Here is a 16,226-nt window from a genome sequence, read left to right on the forward strand (position 1 = left end):
CCACCTCACAGGGTGTCTGTTGTGCGGGGAAGAAGATATAGGAGATTGTAAGCCGCTCTGAGTCTCTGATTCAGAGAGAAGGGCAGGGTATAAATCAGCAGTCTTCTTTTGTAAAAGTGATACAAAGTGCCAGGGCTTTTTCTGTAGCAGGAACTCCTTTGCATATTAGGCCACACACCCGTGATATAGCCAATCCTCCAAAAGCTTACAGGGCTCTTCGTACAGGGCCTACTGCAAGCTCTTGGAGGACTGGCTACATCAAGGGGTGTGGTCTAATATGCAAAGGAGTTCCTGCTACAAAAAAAAAAGCCCTGCATGAGTGCAGCTAATAAATCTCCCCATATGTACATCACAAAACATTTATTCAAGTGGATCCAGTTCACACTCAGGCAGGTTGCAGCCGCAACGAGAGAAAACAGCTTAATCGAAAGAGTACTTCCCCGTAACAAATGGCCAGCAGCTTGTCTGGCATCGTGTGTGTGGGAGAATGAGGGAATCGTCTGTACTGGAGAGACCGGCGGAGACACGGGTCTCCATGGAAGGCCATGTGAAGTGAGTGAGAGGACCAAGGGAGACAGGAAAGAGCAGTGGGCAGCTCCCAGGCTAAGACAAAGAGCAGCATCGCATTCAAGGGGATAACACCTACACATACCAAGTGGTGTAGCACCATCTCCCAACACTCAGGTGTGCTGAGTAACTCACTCCAACACTGAGTAGGATTCTGGGAAGACCTGTTCAGGATTGCTTGCTAATTCTTCTGTCTTTTCTGAATCCGATCAAAAGTACTTCTAGTCGAACATCTTGTTTCAATTGAGGGTTGGGGAATTCCTGGCAATTGAGGGGAGGGGAGGGTTTGCGGCGGTATAATGACATAGAATCCACCTTCCAAAGCTGCCATTTTCTCCAGGGGAACAGATCTCTGTTGCCTGGAGATCATCTGCAATTTCGGGAGATTTCCAGTTACCACCCGGAGACTAGCAACCCTAAGAGTTAACTGAGGGCGTTTTCGCACTTACCTTTTACTGGCGCGACCACCCTCCTCACGCCGGCGGATCTGCAGGGATTTCGCACCAGAAGCGCCGGCGCAGCCAAAAGAGCCGGCAACTTCCGTCGCGGAGCCAGCTCAAACGGAAACCGCCAAGAAGCAGGAAAACGTTTGAGCTGGCTCCGCGACGGAAGTTGCCGGCTCTTTTGGCTGCGCCGGCGCTTCTGGTGCGAAATCCCTGCAGATCCGCCGGCGTGAGGAGGGTGGTCGCGCCAGTAAAAGGTAAGTGCGAAAACGCCCTGAGAGAAGAAAGTAGAAGAGCTAAGTGTACATTTTTGGTGTATTTTTACTCAGGCCTCAGATTCAGCAGAGCTCACAGGAGCACAGCTCCTGAACCTTTCTGAGGGCTCCCCCTCTTCCTCTCCGCCTGCCTTGTCCATTGTGTAAGAGGTGCAGCTGCAAAACAATCCTTGGATTTAGGAGAGCCAGCCAGCCAGCCACCAGGAGCTTTGCCACACCCCCAGCAGCCTTCATGAACCCCTGGAGTTCACACCACCACCCTTTCTTCACTTCTTATGTGATTTTGGGTGGCAGGTGGCTTGCTGGCTTTTTGACTGTGGGGCCCCAGCCAAGGAGAGCCCCAGGTGAGCGAGGCCTGCTTGAGCTGGCTGAATCTCTAGGCAGCTCAAGCAGGCCTCGCTTGCCCAGGACTCTCCTTTCTTGCATCGGGTTGCTTTTGGCTGGTGGGGGCACAGCATATGCTAGTGGGTTATGCTAATGAGCGCCACCACCTCTTTTTCTACAAAACGACCCCTGTTTTTACTGCTAAATAGCAGGTGACCTTTTGGATTGGGGCCGGGCGCTCCTTGCTCTCACATCGGCAGACCTCTGCGTGGCTTCCCTTTGCTCTCAGACCCTCCTGAATGTTAAGCTAATAGCAAAAAGCAGAGACAGAGAGCAAGGCTGTTATCAACACAGATGGCTATCGGCCCTTAATGCAGCTTCGAGCTCACAAAAGAAAAGAAAAAATTGGCAGGGGAAACCCCCCGAAGAATGTGACCTGTTGAAAATGGCTGGAGTCAGCTGGAACGGCTGCTGTCGATAGCAGCCTAAGATGTCTAGCTCCAGAGATGAGCAGCCAGCCAAGTTGATTTTGCTCTGATTTTTCTGTCAGCTCTCTTGAAGGCAAACGGGCAGAGGAGGGAGAGAGGCGAAGAAGGCTTAGATTCCCCCGCTTCAGAGGATGCTGGCTGATCTGTGAAGAAGACCACGGACAATATGTTTTAGTTTTATTTTTATGTAGGTATTCGTTCCTTAAAGAACCCCGTTGCGCAGAGTGGTAAAGCTGCAGTACTGCAGTCCGAGCTCCCTGCTCACAACCTGAGTTCGATCCCGGCGGAAGCTGGGTTCGGGTAGCCGGCTCAAGGTTGACTCAGCCTTCCATCCTTCCGAGGTCAGTCAAATGAGTCCACAGCTTGCTGGGGTGAAAGTGTAGATGACTGGGGAAGGCAATGGCAAACCACCCTGTAAAAAGTCTGCCGTGAAAACATTGCGAAAGCAACCTCACCCCAGTTGGAAACGACTGGTGCTTGCACAGGGGACTACCTTTACCTTTTTATTTGTTCCTTGCTTTTCTCCTCATGGTGTGTGTGTGGGGGGGGGGGGGCAAAGCAACTTACAGCATCTTTGGTCCATTTTATCCCCAGCAACAGCACCTCAGCGAGATAGGGTAGGCTGAAAGAAATTGGCCTGAAGCTACTCAGGTTGCCCTCATTCTAGTTGCCCTTCTCTGGACTTTCTCCAATGCTATAATATCCGCACCTCAAAAAGGATATTATAGCATTGGAGAAAGTCCAGAGAAGGGCAACTAGAATGATTAAAGGGCTGGAGCACTTTCCCTATGAAGAAAGGCTGAAACGCTTGGGACTCTTTAGCTTGGAGAAACGTCGACTGCGGGGTGACATGATAGAGGTTTACAAGATAATGCATGGGATGGAGAAAGTAGAGAAAGAAGTACTTTTCTCCCTTTCTCACAATACAAGAACTCGTGGGCATTCGATGAAATTGCTGAGCAGACAGGTTAAAACGGATAAAAGGAAGTACTTCTTCACCCAAAGGGTGATTAACATGTGGAATTCACTGCCACAGGAGGTGGTGGCGGCCACAAGTATAGCCACCTTCAAGAGGGGTTTAGATAAAAATATGGAGCACAGGTCCATCAGTGGCTATTAGCCACAGTGTGTGTGTATATATAAAATTTTTTGCCACTGTGTGACTCAAAGTGTTGGACTGGATGGGCCGTTGGCCTGATCCAACATGGCTTCTCTTATGTTCTTACTCAGCAAATAGTCATGACCATCAGGATTTGAACCTGGGTGTCCTAGATCCTAGGCTGATGCTGTAAGCCAGGGGTGGCCAACAGTAGCTCTCCAGATGTTTTTTGCCTACAACCCCCATCAGCCCCAGCCATTGGTCATGCTGGCTGAGGCTGATGGGAGTTGTAGGCAAAAAACATCTGGAAAGCTACCGTTGGCCACCCCTGCTGTAAGCTATTTAGGGCTGCCAAGCAACCAGCAGGAACAGGGGGAGGGGCTTACCAGGAGAAGAAGAAGATGATGAAGAAGAAGATATTGGATTTATATCCCGCCCTCCACTCCGAAGAGTCTCAGAGCAGCTCACAATCTCCTTTAACTTCCTCCCCCACAACAGACACCCTGTGAGGTGGGTGGGGCTGAGAGGGCTCTCACAGCAGCTGCCCTTTCAAGGACAACCTCTGCCAGAGCTATGGCTGACCCAAGGCCATTCCAGCAGCTGCAAGTGGAGGAGTGGGGAATCAAACCCGGTTCTCCCAGATAAGAGTCCGCATACTTAACCACTACACCAAACCGGCTCACCAAACCGGAGCAGGAAGGAAGCCAAGGCCCCATGGCTGATAACATGGTGACATCACTTCCAGCATGCACAAGGAGTGGCATCACCATGTCGCCAGCGTCACAGCAACGCTCTGGTATTTGGTCAAAAGCTGAATGGGGGAAATGGCTCCGGGGCAAGGGTGCGACAAACACGGCTGAACTCTGAAGGGAGTTCTGGCCATCAATTTAAAGGGACCACACTCCTTTTAAACGACTTCCCTCCATTTGCAAATAATGAAGGATGGGGGCACCGTCTTTGGGAGCTCATAGAACTGGACCCCCTGGCCCAATCTTTTTGAAACTTGGGGGAGGTTTTGAGGAGAGGTACCAGATGCTATGCTGAACATTTGGTGCCTCTACCTCAAAAAACAGCCCCCCTGAGCCCCAGATACCCATGGATCAATCCTCCATTATGCCCTGCGGCAGGGGTGGCCAATGGTAGCTCTCCAATGTCTTTTGCCTACAACTCCCTTCAGCCCCAGCCATTGGCCATGCTGGCTGGGGCTGATGGGAGTTGTAGGCAAAAAAACATCTGGAGAGCTACCGTTGGCCACCCCTGCCCTATGGAGTATAACGGAGTGCCCAGCAGATATTTCCTTACCCTCCCACACACACTCTCGGATAATTCTGAAGTCAAGTGGAGGACCTCCCAACCAGGGGATCCCGTGCCCCCCAACTGGGACTTGGCAACCCTAAGGCCCCATCTGGAGGCTGGTATCTCTACCTCCGAGGTTGACACCCATTCACAAGTTCCACAGGTGGACCCAGGGCAGGGCGGGGGCTGCCCCACAGCAGGGAGAGTAGGCATTGGCGAGAGAATGCAGTCAACCCCCTTCCCCACCAGCCTGCCCAACCCCACGCTGTGCCGTCTCTCCACGTTGCGTTTCAGCAACAGGCAATGGTCACATGGGAACCAATCTTCCCAATCGATCAAACCTCATCCGTTGGAGGCAGGCCCTTGATTAACGGCGCGAAGACAGAATTATCACCTTGTTCTATCTGCAGGTACAATCCAGCCCCGGAGCCCTGGCAGGCGGGAGGGCTGGCACGGATGTTGTTGGATGAAGTTGTCCTTCGCGGCTTCCTTCCGTGGCTTGTTTTCCCATGAGAAATCCTGGGAGAGACATCGAGGAATGCGGTTCCCGGTCCATTTTTGTCTTCACAGGGCGTCAGGATGCCAGCCTCCAGGTGGGACCTGGGGATCCCCTGGAATTACGGCTCATCTCCAGATTTCAGAGATCAGCTCCCCTGGAGAAAACGAGTGCCTTGGAGGGTGGGCTCTGTGGCATTGCCCCCCACTGAAGGCCCTGTCTTCCCCAGGCTCCGCCCCCGAACTCCAGAAATTTCCCAACCTGGATTTGGCAACTCTACCTCCCCATCCCCAGCTGGTAGCCAGGGGGAACTGGGATCCCTTTGTCCTACAGGAACACAGCCAGCCAGGATGTTCTCATTTTCTCTAGGGAGAGACAGACGGTTGAAGACAACAGCATTTCGTCACACTTACCCATCTGCCTTGGAAGGTCCCAGGTTCAAATTCAGCTGTCTTCAGTTCCAGGACCCGGTCATTCATTGTCAAATCTAAGTACATGGGAAACAGCAATATTTGCTCAATGCTGTGAGAAAGGCCCTCTGCACAGGCTCAAAAGTAGCACAACTTACCTTTAAATGTGAGCCTGCTCCAGTCGCACTGCAAAGCAGAGTGGATGGAGGGAATTAAAGGCTGAAACAGGCCATGCGCAGAATGCCGTGCAAAAATGGACCAGCTAATTGGCTGAGTGGGTAGGGTTGCCAGGTCCAATTCAAGAAATATCTGGGGGCTTTGGAGGTGGAGCCAGGAGACTTTGGGGATGAGCAGAGAGCAAGGTTGTAACAAGCATCACTGAACTCCAAAGGGAGTTCTAGCCGTCACATTTAAAGGGACCGCACACCTTTTAAATGCCTTCCCTCCACTGGAAATAATGAAAGATAGGGGCGCCTTATTTGGGGCCTAATAGAATTGGACCCTCTTGTCTAATCTTTCTGAAACTTGGAGGATGTTTCGGGGAGAGACACCGGATGCTATGCTGCAAATTTGGTGCCTCTACCTCAAAAAACAGCCCCCCCCCCCAAGCTCAAAATACCCGTGGATCAATTCTCCATTATACTCTATAGGAATCAGTCTCCATAGGGAAGAACGGAGTTTCCACACACACCCCTCGCTCTCTGATGACCCTGATGCAGGGGGAGGGCCTCCAAACTGAGGGATCCCCTGCCCCCACCTGGGGATTGGCGACCCTATGAGTGGGCAAGAATGTGGCAAGTGAAATTCGACGTGCACTTCAAGCGGCAAAAGGAGTTTCTGTCTCTAAGGTTGGAGCAGCCGAATCCAAGTTTTGGAAGGAGCTGAATCCACCATTCCCTTTCCAAATGTGGTTCTCCGCCGAGAGCCAGGGAACGCGCGGCTATAAACTTAAATACAATTAAAAGCAGTTACGAGCAGGTGTTTTATAACATTTGGCGGCGAGGGGGGCGGGGGGAATGAAAGGAGGCTGGCATACGACTGCAAAAGAAAAAAAAAAGTCAAGCAAAATTGCGGTCAGTTTTTGGCAGTATAAAATCACCGTTTCACGCTTGGCTGAAAGGCTGCCTTTCTCTCCCGCCCGCCTCCTCCTCTTCTCGTTGGGACTTCAAAGTCCGACATGATTTGTGTTGCCTTGTAAACTCACACAGAGCAGCAAAGCTGGGGAGGGGAGCCCTGAGGTGATGGCAGGGCTTCAGGTGAGAGATGGGGGGTGGGGGGAGAGACCAGGTTTGTAAACTAGAAATGGGCAAGCAAGTTTTCCCCATCAGACGTCCTTCAAGAGTGTCGAACTCATGAGGGCCGCATCTGACATAAATGAGACCATGGCGGGCCGGGCCATGCATGTCATAAAACGTAATGTCAGGTGTTGTTGTTGTTCAGTCGCACAGTCGAGGCCGACTCTTTGCGACCCCATGGACCAAGTCACGCCAGGCCCTCCTGTCTTCCACTTTCCTTCGAAGTCCGCTCAAATCCATGTTTGTTACATCAGTAACGCTGTCCAGCCATCTCATCTTTTGCCATCCCCTTCTTCTTTTGCCTTCTGTCTTTCCTAGCATCAGGATCTTCTCCAGGGAGTGCTCCCTTCTCATTTGGTGGCCAAAGTATTTGAGCTTCAGCTTCAACATCTGACTTTCCAGGGAACAGTCTGGGTTGATTTCCCTTAGGACTGACTAATTGGATCTTCTTACAGTCCAAGGGACTCTCAAGAGTCTCCTCCAGCACCACAGCTCGAAAGCATCTATTCTTCTGCGCTCGGTCTTCCTTATGGTCCAGCTCTCACAGCCATACGTTACTACTGGGAATACCATTGCTTTGACTATACGGACAGGGTGATGTCTCTATTTTTTATTATACTGCCCAGGTTCACCATAGATGTCCTCCCAAGGAGCAAACGTCTTTTAATTTCATGGCTACAGTCACCATCTGCAGTGATCTTGGATCCCAGAACTGTGAAGTCCATCAGGTGGCAGAGATATAAACCTTATAAGGGACACAGACAAATGGAATTAAAGATTTTTTAAAAACTTAAAGCATGATTAAAACATTAGCACTCATTGGTCTTGGTATCTCTCCCGTGCAATCCAGTGAGCTGGGCAAAGGAAGCTCTGGCTCTTTCCTTCCTTCCCCAGGGAACCAGGAGAGGGAGGTGCCTCAGCCAATAGAAGGAAGAGAGGCTTGGCTCTGTAGAAGAAGAAGAAGAATGCAGATTTATACTCCGCCCTTCTCTCTGAATCGGAGACTCAGAGCGGCTTACAATCTCCTATATCTTCTCCCCCCACAACAGACACCCTGTGAGGTGGGTGGGGCTGAAAGGGCTCTTACAGGAGCTGCCCTTTCAAGGATAAATCCTACGAGAGCTATGACTGACCCAAGGCCATTCCAGCAGGTGTAAGTGGAGGAGTGGGGAATCAAATCTGGTTCTCCCAGATAAGAGTCCTCCCACTTAACCACTACACCAAACTGGCTGTAGCTCTGCTGTGCGATTGAGAGAACCTGGTAAAGCAAGCTCTCCCTCCCCTCCCTTCTTTCCCAAGGGAGGGACCTTAGCAAATGGAGAAAATAGAGGCTTTGTTCCGTAGCTCCTCTGCAATTGAGCAAGACCAGCAAAGGAAGCAAGAGAGAGGGAGAAGGAAGCAGACAACAGTAAGTTGGTTGGGGGCCTGATAGGAGCCTTCTAGGGACCTGATTCGGCCCCCAGACTGCATGTTTGACACCCCTGTTCTAGAACATAAAGGTCCTGAAAGATCTCAGCTTGTGTTTGGAGCGATGGATATCCATTTGTGATTTATGCTTTCTCCACACTGGGATTCTGTCCCGACTTCTGCACCTGTCCACACTTTTTTTTTTTATTTGCAGGATGAGTTTCCCCCTTGTGGGTTGCCAATGCACATGAACGCAAACGTGCGATGATTGCAACACTGTGCAAAAGGGAACCTTCATGGGCATAGAAGTGGAGGTCACGGGGGGAGCGGAGGTGGGGGAAAGGCAGTTGTGAACAATACAGTGGCCAAAACCCAGGAGCCATCAGGAGTTCCACCAGCAGGGCCAGAAGGTGCACTCCCGTACCGAAAAGGATCGGCGTACCTACATGCTTATAAGCCAGGTAAGGAAGCAAACAACTGACAAACGTGGTAAAAATATATATATATATATATATATATATGCACCCATTCTGAAATCGATCGAAGAAGTTCTCAAGTCAGACGAGAAAGCGGGTCTTGCAGAACACAGCTGAGAGCCGGACCGATTTCCCACTAACCTTATCCCGCTCTCACTCTCCTCTTCTCTGTGGGGTTTGTCGGATTTCACACTATCTGCCCCGGGCTGCAACTCGCTTTGCCTTTTTCATGCAGCAAATTAGATCCTGTAAAAAACAGTTTCTGTTTGCTGCTCGAAAAAAGGCAGCCCCGGGGCAGATAGTGTGAAATCCGACGGAGAAGAGGAGCGTGAGAGCGGCATAAGGCTAGTGGGAAATCAGTCCCAGTCTATGCAGAAGTTACAAGCGAAAACGTGGATAGAACCAGCATGGTGTAGTGGCTAAAGTGTCAGGCTAGGATCTGGGAGACCCATGTTCGAATCACTAGAGCCAGTGGAGAGCCAGTTTGGTGTAGTGGTTAAGTGTGCGGACTCTTATCTGGGAGAACCGGGTTTGATTCCCCACTCCTCCACTTGCACCTGCTGGAATGGCCTTGAGTCAGCCATAGTGGTTAAGTGAGCGGACTCTTATCTGGGAGAACCGTGTTTGATTCCCCACTTCTCCACTTACAGTTGCTGGAATGGTCTTGGGTCAGCCATAGCTCTGGCAGAGGTTGTCCTTGAAAGGGCAGCTGCTGTGAGAGCCCTCTCAGCCCCACCCACCTCACAGGGTGTCTGTTGTGGGGGAGGAAGATAAAGGAGATTGTGAGCCACTCTGAGACTCTTCGGAGTGTAGGGCGGGATATAAATCCAATATCTTCATCTACCTCACAGGGTGTCTGTTGTGGGGGAGGAAGATAAAGGAGATTGTGAGCCGCTCTGAGACTCTTCGGAGTGGAGGGCGGGATATAAATCCAATATCTTCATCTACCTCACAGGGCGTCTGTTGTGGGGGAGGAATGGAAAGGAGATTGTGAGCCGCTCTGAGACTCTTCGGAGTGGAGGGCGGGATATAAATCCAATATCTTCATCTACCTCACAGGGCGTCTGTTGTGGGGGAGGAATGGAAAGGAGATTGTGAGCCGCTCTGAGACTCCTCGGAGTGGAGGGCGGGATATAGATCCAATATCTTCATCTACCCCACAGGGTGTCTGTTGTGGGGGAGGAAGATAAAGGAGATTGTGAGCCGCTCTGAGACTCTTCGGAGTGTAGGGCGGGATATAAATCCAATATCTTCTTCACCTTCTTCTACTACTGTAAGAAACCTGAAAGGCTAATATGCAATTAAAGGGCCAAACATTAAAAACAAACTGTAAAATAAATCATAAACCAACGTACATGTATTTATCGTAGAAAGCTAAAACCGTTTAAGGGCCCGTCCTAAGCCTCTAGCCTATGTACGATCATAAAACCACAATGGGAACTCACTCAACTTGAGCTGATGCGTTTCGACCTAGACCGGTCTTCTTCAGAGGCCAGAAAGGTAAATACACATATTGGCTCATACTACAGAATAGAATAGAACAATGCTCGACCACAAGGAAATTTAATGAAGTGACAGAGGCTTAAAGATATCCTTGAGGCCTCTTATTCTGCAGCCTTATGTCTTAATCAAGGGCATACATATTGCATCCAGTGTCTTATTGTATGCCACATGGTCCAGAATTGATCAAGATAGGTGTAAGGTCAGAGCCTATGTGCCAAGAGTTAAGTGTCAGGTCAAGTTGAGTTGGTTTCCATTGTGGTTTTATGATTGTACATAGGATGGAGCAGGATGGCCAACGGTAGCTCTCCAGATGTTTTTTTGCCTACAACTCCCATCAGCCCTAGCCAGCATGGCCAATGGCTAGGGCTGATGGAAGTTGTAGGCAAAAAAAATCTGGAGAGCTACCGTTGGCCAGCCCTGGGATTAGGGTTGCCAATCCCCAGGTGGGGGCAGGGGATTCCCCCGGTTTGGAGGCCCTCCCTTCAGGGTCGTCAGAAAGCAGGGGGAGGGGAGGGAAATGTCTGCTGGGAACTCTATTATTCTCTATGGAGATTTATTCCCCTGGAAAATAATGGAGAATTGATCCCCGGGTATCTGGGGCTCTGGGGGGCTGTTTTTTGAGGTAGAGGCACCAAATTTTCAGTATAGCATCTGGTGCCTCTCCCCAAAATACCCCCCAAGTTTCAAAAGGATTGGACCAGGGGGTCCAATTCTATGAGTCCCAAAAGAAGGTGCCCCTATCCTTCATTATTTCCTATGGAAGGAAGGCATTGAAAAGGTGTGCCGTCCCTTTCAATGTGATGGCCAGAACTCCCTTTGGAGTTCAATGATGCTTGTCACAGCCTTGATCTTGGCTCCACCCCTAATGTTTCCTAGCTCCACCCCCGAAGTCTCCTGGCTCCACCCCCAAAGTCCTAAGATATTTCTTGAATTGGACTTGGCAACCCTACCTGGGATAGAGGCTTATGACGGGACCTTAAATGGTTTTAGCTTTCTACAATAAATACATGTATGTTGGTTTATGATTTATTTTAGTTTGTTTTTAATGTCTGGCCCTATAAATGCATAGTAACCTTTCAGGTTTCTTACTCCAGTTTTTGGGTTAAATTTCTTTCTCTTCTTTGTTTTTTCCCGAATCACTACTGTGCCATGGAAGCTTCCTGAGGGCTGGGGTTGCCAGCACTGGATTGGGAAATTCCTGAAGATTCCAGGAGAGGAGCCTGAGTGGGGCGGGGCTTGGCAAAGGGAGGGACTTTAACGGGATACAATGCCTTAGAGCCCCCCTTCCAAAGCAGCCGTTTGCTCCAGGGGAACTGATTTCTGTTACCTTGGAGACCAGTTGTAAACAGTGTTGCTTCTAAGCTGTGTTAGTGTGAGCTAAGTCACGGTTTTTTAGCCTCCAGCTCACACAGTTTGGTGTAGTGGTTAAGTGTGCAGACTCTTATCTGGGAGAACCGGGTTTGATTCCCCACTCCTCCACTTGCACCTGCTAGCACGGCCTTGGGTCAGCCATAGCTCTGGCAGAGGTTGTCCTTGAAAGGGCAGCTGCTGTGAGAGCCCTCTCCAGCCCCACCCACCTCACAGGGTGTCTGTTGTGGGGGAGGAAGATAAAGGAGATTGTGAGCCGCTCTGAGACTCTTCGGAGTGGAGGGCTGGATATAAATCCAATATCTTCATCTTCACACATATTTAGAAGAGCCCCGTGGTACAGAGTGGGAAAGCTGCAGTACTGCCGTCGAAGCTCTCTGCTCACGACCTGAGTTTGATCCCGGAGGAAGCTGGGTTCAGGTAGCCACCTCGAGGTTGACTCAGCCTTCCATCCTTCTGAGTTCGGTCAAATGAGTCCCCAGCTTGCTGCGGGGGGGGGGGGGAGCGTAGATGATTGGGGAAGGCAATGGCAAACCACCCCGTTAAATGTCTGTCGTGAAAATGTCATGATGCGACATCACCCAAGAGTCGGAAACGACTGGCGCTTGCACAGGGGATGGCCTTTACCTTTACCTCGCGCGTATTCGTCTTCGTTCAGGAAAAAATGGCCCCTGAGCAAACTAATTTTTGCAGGAGCTCAGAATTTTAATGCCAGTAGCTCACGAAGTAGAATTTTTGGTCACAAGACTCCACAACTTAGAGGGAACATTGGCTGTAATTCTGGGAGACCAGCCCTCAGGAGACTGGAAAGTTACAACTCTGTGGGAGACTTCAGACAAGTTGCCCGCTCTCGGCCTAACCTTCCTCACAGGGTGGTTGTCAGGGGTCATTTCATAGAAAAAGAGGTGCCGGAGCTGATTAGAACAACTCCTTTGCATATGCTACACACCCCTGACATCACCGGAAGGTGTACTAAATTATTTCAGCTCAGCATCTACCTTAAAACCTTACTCTCATCATACGTTTTAAAAATTACTTTTTTCCTGGCATGAGGAAGATTCCCATCTGTCTGCTTTTATAAGTTTTGGTGATTTTCCCAATTTTTTGTGGGGGAAATGTTAGAAAGGTTGTCAAATCTTAGAGTTCCGCAAAATTCTCACAGGGGGTTTGACCAATGGAGCCCAGAAGCAGGGGGGTTTACGAAAGAAAGCACAATAAAATTTAGAGGTTCCGGAACGCCGCTCCTGTGCGCTCTCTAGACTTGTCAAGTCCAGTTCATGAAATATTCGGGGACTTTGGAGGTGGCATTTTCTTTGGGGGCTCATAGAATTGAACCCCTGGTCCAATCATTTTGAAACCTGGGGGGGTGTTTCGAGGAGAGGCACCAGATGCTATGCTGTAGATTTGGTACCTCTACCTCAAAAAACAGCCCCCTCCCCCAGAGCCCCAGATAACTGCAGATCAATTCTCCATTATACCCTATGGGAATTGATCATACGGAGTAATGGAGTGCCCAGCAGACATCTCCCTCCCTGATTTCTGAAGCAGGGGAGGGCCTCCAAACTGGGGGATCCCCTGCCCCCGCCTGGAGATTGGCAACCCTAGCACTCCTTCCGAAAACGAGGCCTGGTTGTTGCGAGGATAAAACGGAGGAGAGGAGAATGAGGGAAGCTGCTCGGGCTCCCCATTGCTAAAAAAGGTGAAAGGGAGCTCAACAGAGCACATAAATAAATGACAACTCAAGCCAAAAACCACGGAGCTGCTATACGTTCTGCTGCACAGGGCTTACAAAGCCTTGCCTCTCGTCTTTTAGTTCGGCATTGGATTGTCGGAGTGACCTGCCAAGAGTCGAGGCAGAAAAATGGCAATGCGGTATCTTATCGCTCATGTTTTGAAACCGAGCCAGATTTTAAGGGGGGAGAGAGAGAAGGATGCAATGATGTTTCTCACTTGTGATGCAGGCGATGAGTAGACGACGCCTCCGGTGAGATCTTAGGAAATATTACCTCCTACAGTAAATTACTTTCCCGTCTTGCCCGAGCCCAGCTGGCTTCCCGTCCCATAAACACAAGGCTTCCCACCATAAATGAGCCCTTGCGGGGTAGCAGCTACAGAGGTTGGACGAGGTTCTGAGACCTGGGTTCAAATCCCCATTCTGTCACGGAAGCTGGCTGGGTGATTTTGGGGCCAGCCGCTTGTTCTCAACCTGGACTGCCTCACAGGGTTGTCGGGAGTAGAAGAAAGAGGAGAAAAGACCTCATAAACACCGAGAGCCTCTTGGAGGAAGGAAGGGATCAAAAAGCGGTGGTGGACTTACAGCAGCCCGGTAGACTTTTCAAGGCAAGAGATGTTTGCAGGTGGTTTGCCGTTGCCTGCTTCTGCGTTGCAAACCTCCAGCTGAGACCCGGGGATCCACCAGTTAATCTCCAGACTGCAGAGATCGATTCTGGAGAAAATGAGTGCTTTGCAGGGGACACTGTATGGCAGGGGTGGCCAATGGAAGCTCTCCAGATGTTTTTTTGCCTACAACTCCCATCAGCCCCAGCCAGCACGGCCAGTGGCTGGGGCTGATGGGAGTTGTAGGGGAAAAACATCTGGAGAGCTACCGTTGGCCACCCCTGCTGTATGGCATCGATCCCACTGAGGCTGCTGTCCTTCCCAGGCTCCATCCCCAAATCTCCTGCAGAAATACGTCTTGCTGACATGCCATCAGCTGTCCTCAGTAAATGTTAGCAGCAGCAATATATGAAATAATATGCTGGCATCTGACACGTTAGTGTGCGTGTGTGAATATTTGGGCTAAAGACAAGGACTGGGTAAGCAGCCAAGAGCAGTTGGTTTCAAACAACTGGGTACAGCTGGAGCATTTGGGGAGGAGCCTTTGAGAAATTGTGCCATGTGACTCTCTAGGAATTCCTCCAATCTCTGTGGTGGTTTTTCTTTAAACCATAGAGAGTAGGTGAATTCCTAGAATGGCGTGCAACATTATCCCTTCACATTTTGGCTTCACGAGTCCCTTGAGCAAAGGTGGGGGCTGGAGCATAGCCGGAGGAGGCTGTCTGCTGCATAGGATTGCCAACCTCCAGGTGGGGCCTGGAGAGCACCTGGAATCACAACCTGTCTCCCGACAACCAGTCTCCAGACAACAGAGATCAGTTCCTTTGGAGAAAATGGTTGTTTTGAAGGATGGAGTTTATGGGAGTAGAAACCTCTGAGATCATTCCCATTCTTAAACCTAGCCTTCCCCAGGCCCAACCCGCAAATCTCCAAGAATTTCTGAGCCTGGAGTTGGCAACTGTAAGTGCCACTGTCAGTAGCATAGTCAAGTGTAGACAAGGAGTCGGATTAGGGTTGCCAGCTCTGGGTTGGGAAGAACTTGGTGATTTGGGGGAGTGGAGCCTGGGGAGAGCACGGTTTGGGGAGGTGAGAGACCTCAGCCAGATACAATGCCATAGACTCCATCCTCCAAAGCAGCCATTTTCTCCAGGGGACCTGATCTCTGTAGTATGGGGATGAGCGGGGCTCATATTGTATCAGGAGCTCCTCTTTGTATTAGGCCACACCCCGCTGCCAGTCCTCCAGCAGCTTACAGTAACAGCTTATCGTTGGAACTCTCTGTCCGGGGCAAGTGATGCTCTGTATTCCTGGTGCTGGGGGGGAGGGTACAGTGGGAGGGCTTCTAGTGTCCTGGCCCCACTGGTGGACCTCCTGATGGCACTTGGGTTTTTTGGCCACTGTGTGACAGAGTGTTGGACTGGATGGGCCATTGGCCTGATCCAACATGGCTTCTCTTATGATCTTATGTGACACAGAGTATTGGACTGGATGGGCCACTGGCCTGATTCAACATGGCTTCTCTTATGTTCTTATGTAACACAGAGTGTTGGACTGGATGGGCCATTGGCCTGATCCAACATGGCTTCTCTTATGTTCTTGTGTGACACAGAGTGTTGGACTGGATGGGCCACTGGCCTGATCCAACATGGCTTCTCTTATGTTCTTATGTGACACAGAGTATTGGACTGGATGGGCCACTGGCCTGATCCAACATGGCTTCTCTTATGTTCTTATGTGACACAGAGTGTTGGACTGGATGGGCCACTGGCCTGATCCAACATGGCTACTCTTATGTTCTTATGTGACACAGAGTGTTGGACTGGATGGGCCACTGGCCTGATCCAACATGACTTCTCTTATGTTCTTATGTGACACAGAGTGTTGGACTGGATGGGCCATTGGCCTGATCCAACATGACTTCTCTTATGTTCTTATGTGACACAGAGTGTTGGACTGGATGGGCCTTTGGCCTGATCCAACATGGCTTCTCTTACGTTATGTTCTTATGTACAGTAGGCCCTGTAAGAAGAGCCCTGTAAGCTCTTGGAGGATTGGCTACATCAGCGGGGTGTGGCCTAATATGCAGAGGCGCTCCTGCTACAAAATGAGCCCTGGGGATGAGCTGTAATTCCAGGGGACCCCAGGTCCCACTTGGAGGCTGGCATCCCAAATATTACCGGGAGATCGCCAGGTGCCAGCTCTGGACTGGTAGCCCTAGGTTGGATCCAGGCTACAAATTTCAACAGCCGAACGGAACTTCCCCGTCTCCCTTCTCTCACTACTGCCCAAGAATCACCACGAAAGGCCATGGCTGGGGGAGAGGGGATCCTGAGGAATTGAGTCTGAATCCAATCTAAGATGCATCCATTGGTCACTTCACGGGTCAGCCTCTAGAGAGCCTCTGAAGAGAAGAAAGATGACGCTAGCAGCTCACGCTAAAAC

Source organism: Heteronotia binoei, chromosome 18 (assembly GCF_032191835.1).
Source record: "Heteronotia binoei isolate CCM8104 ecotype False Entrance Well chromosome 18, APGP_CSIRO_Hbin_v1, whole genome shotgun sequence".
In the NCBI taxonomy this organism is placed as follows: Eukaryota; Metazoa; Chordata; class Lepidosauria; order Squamata; family Gekkonidae; genus Heteronotia; species Heteronotia binoei.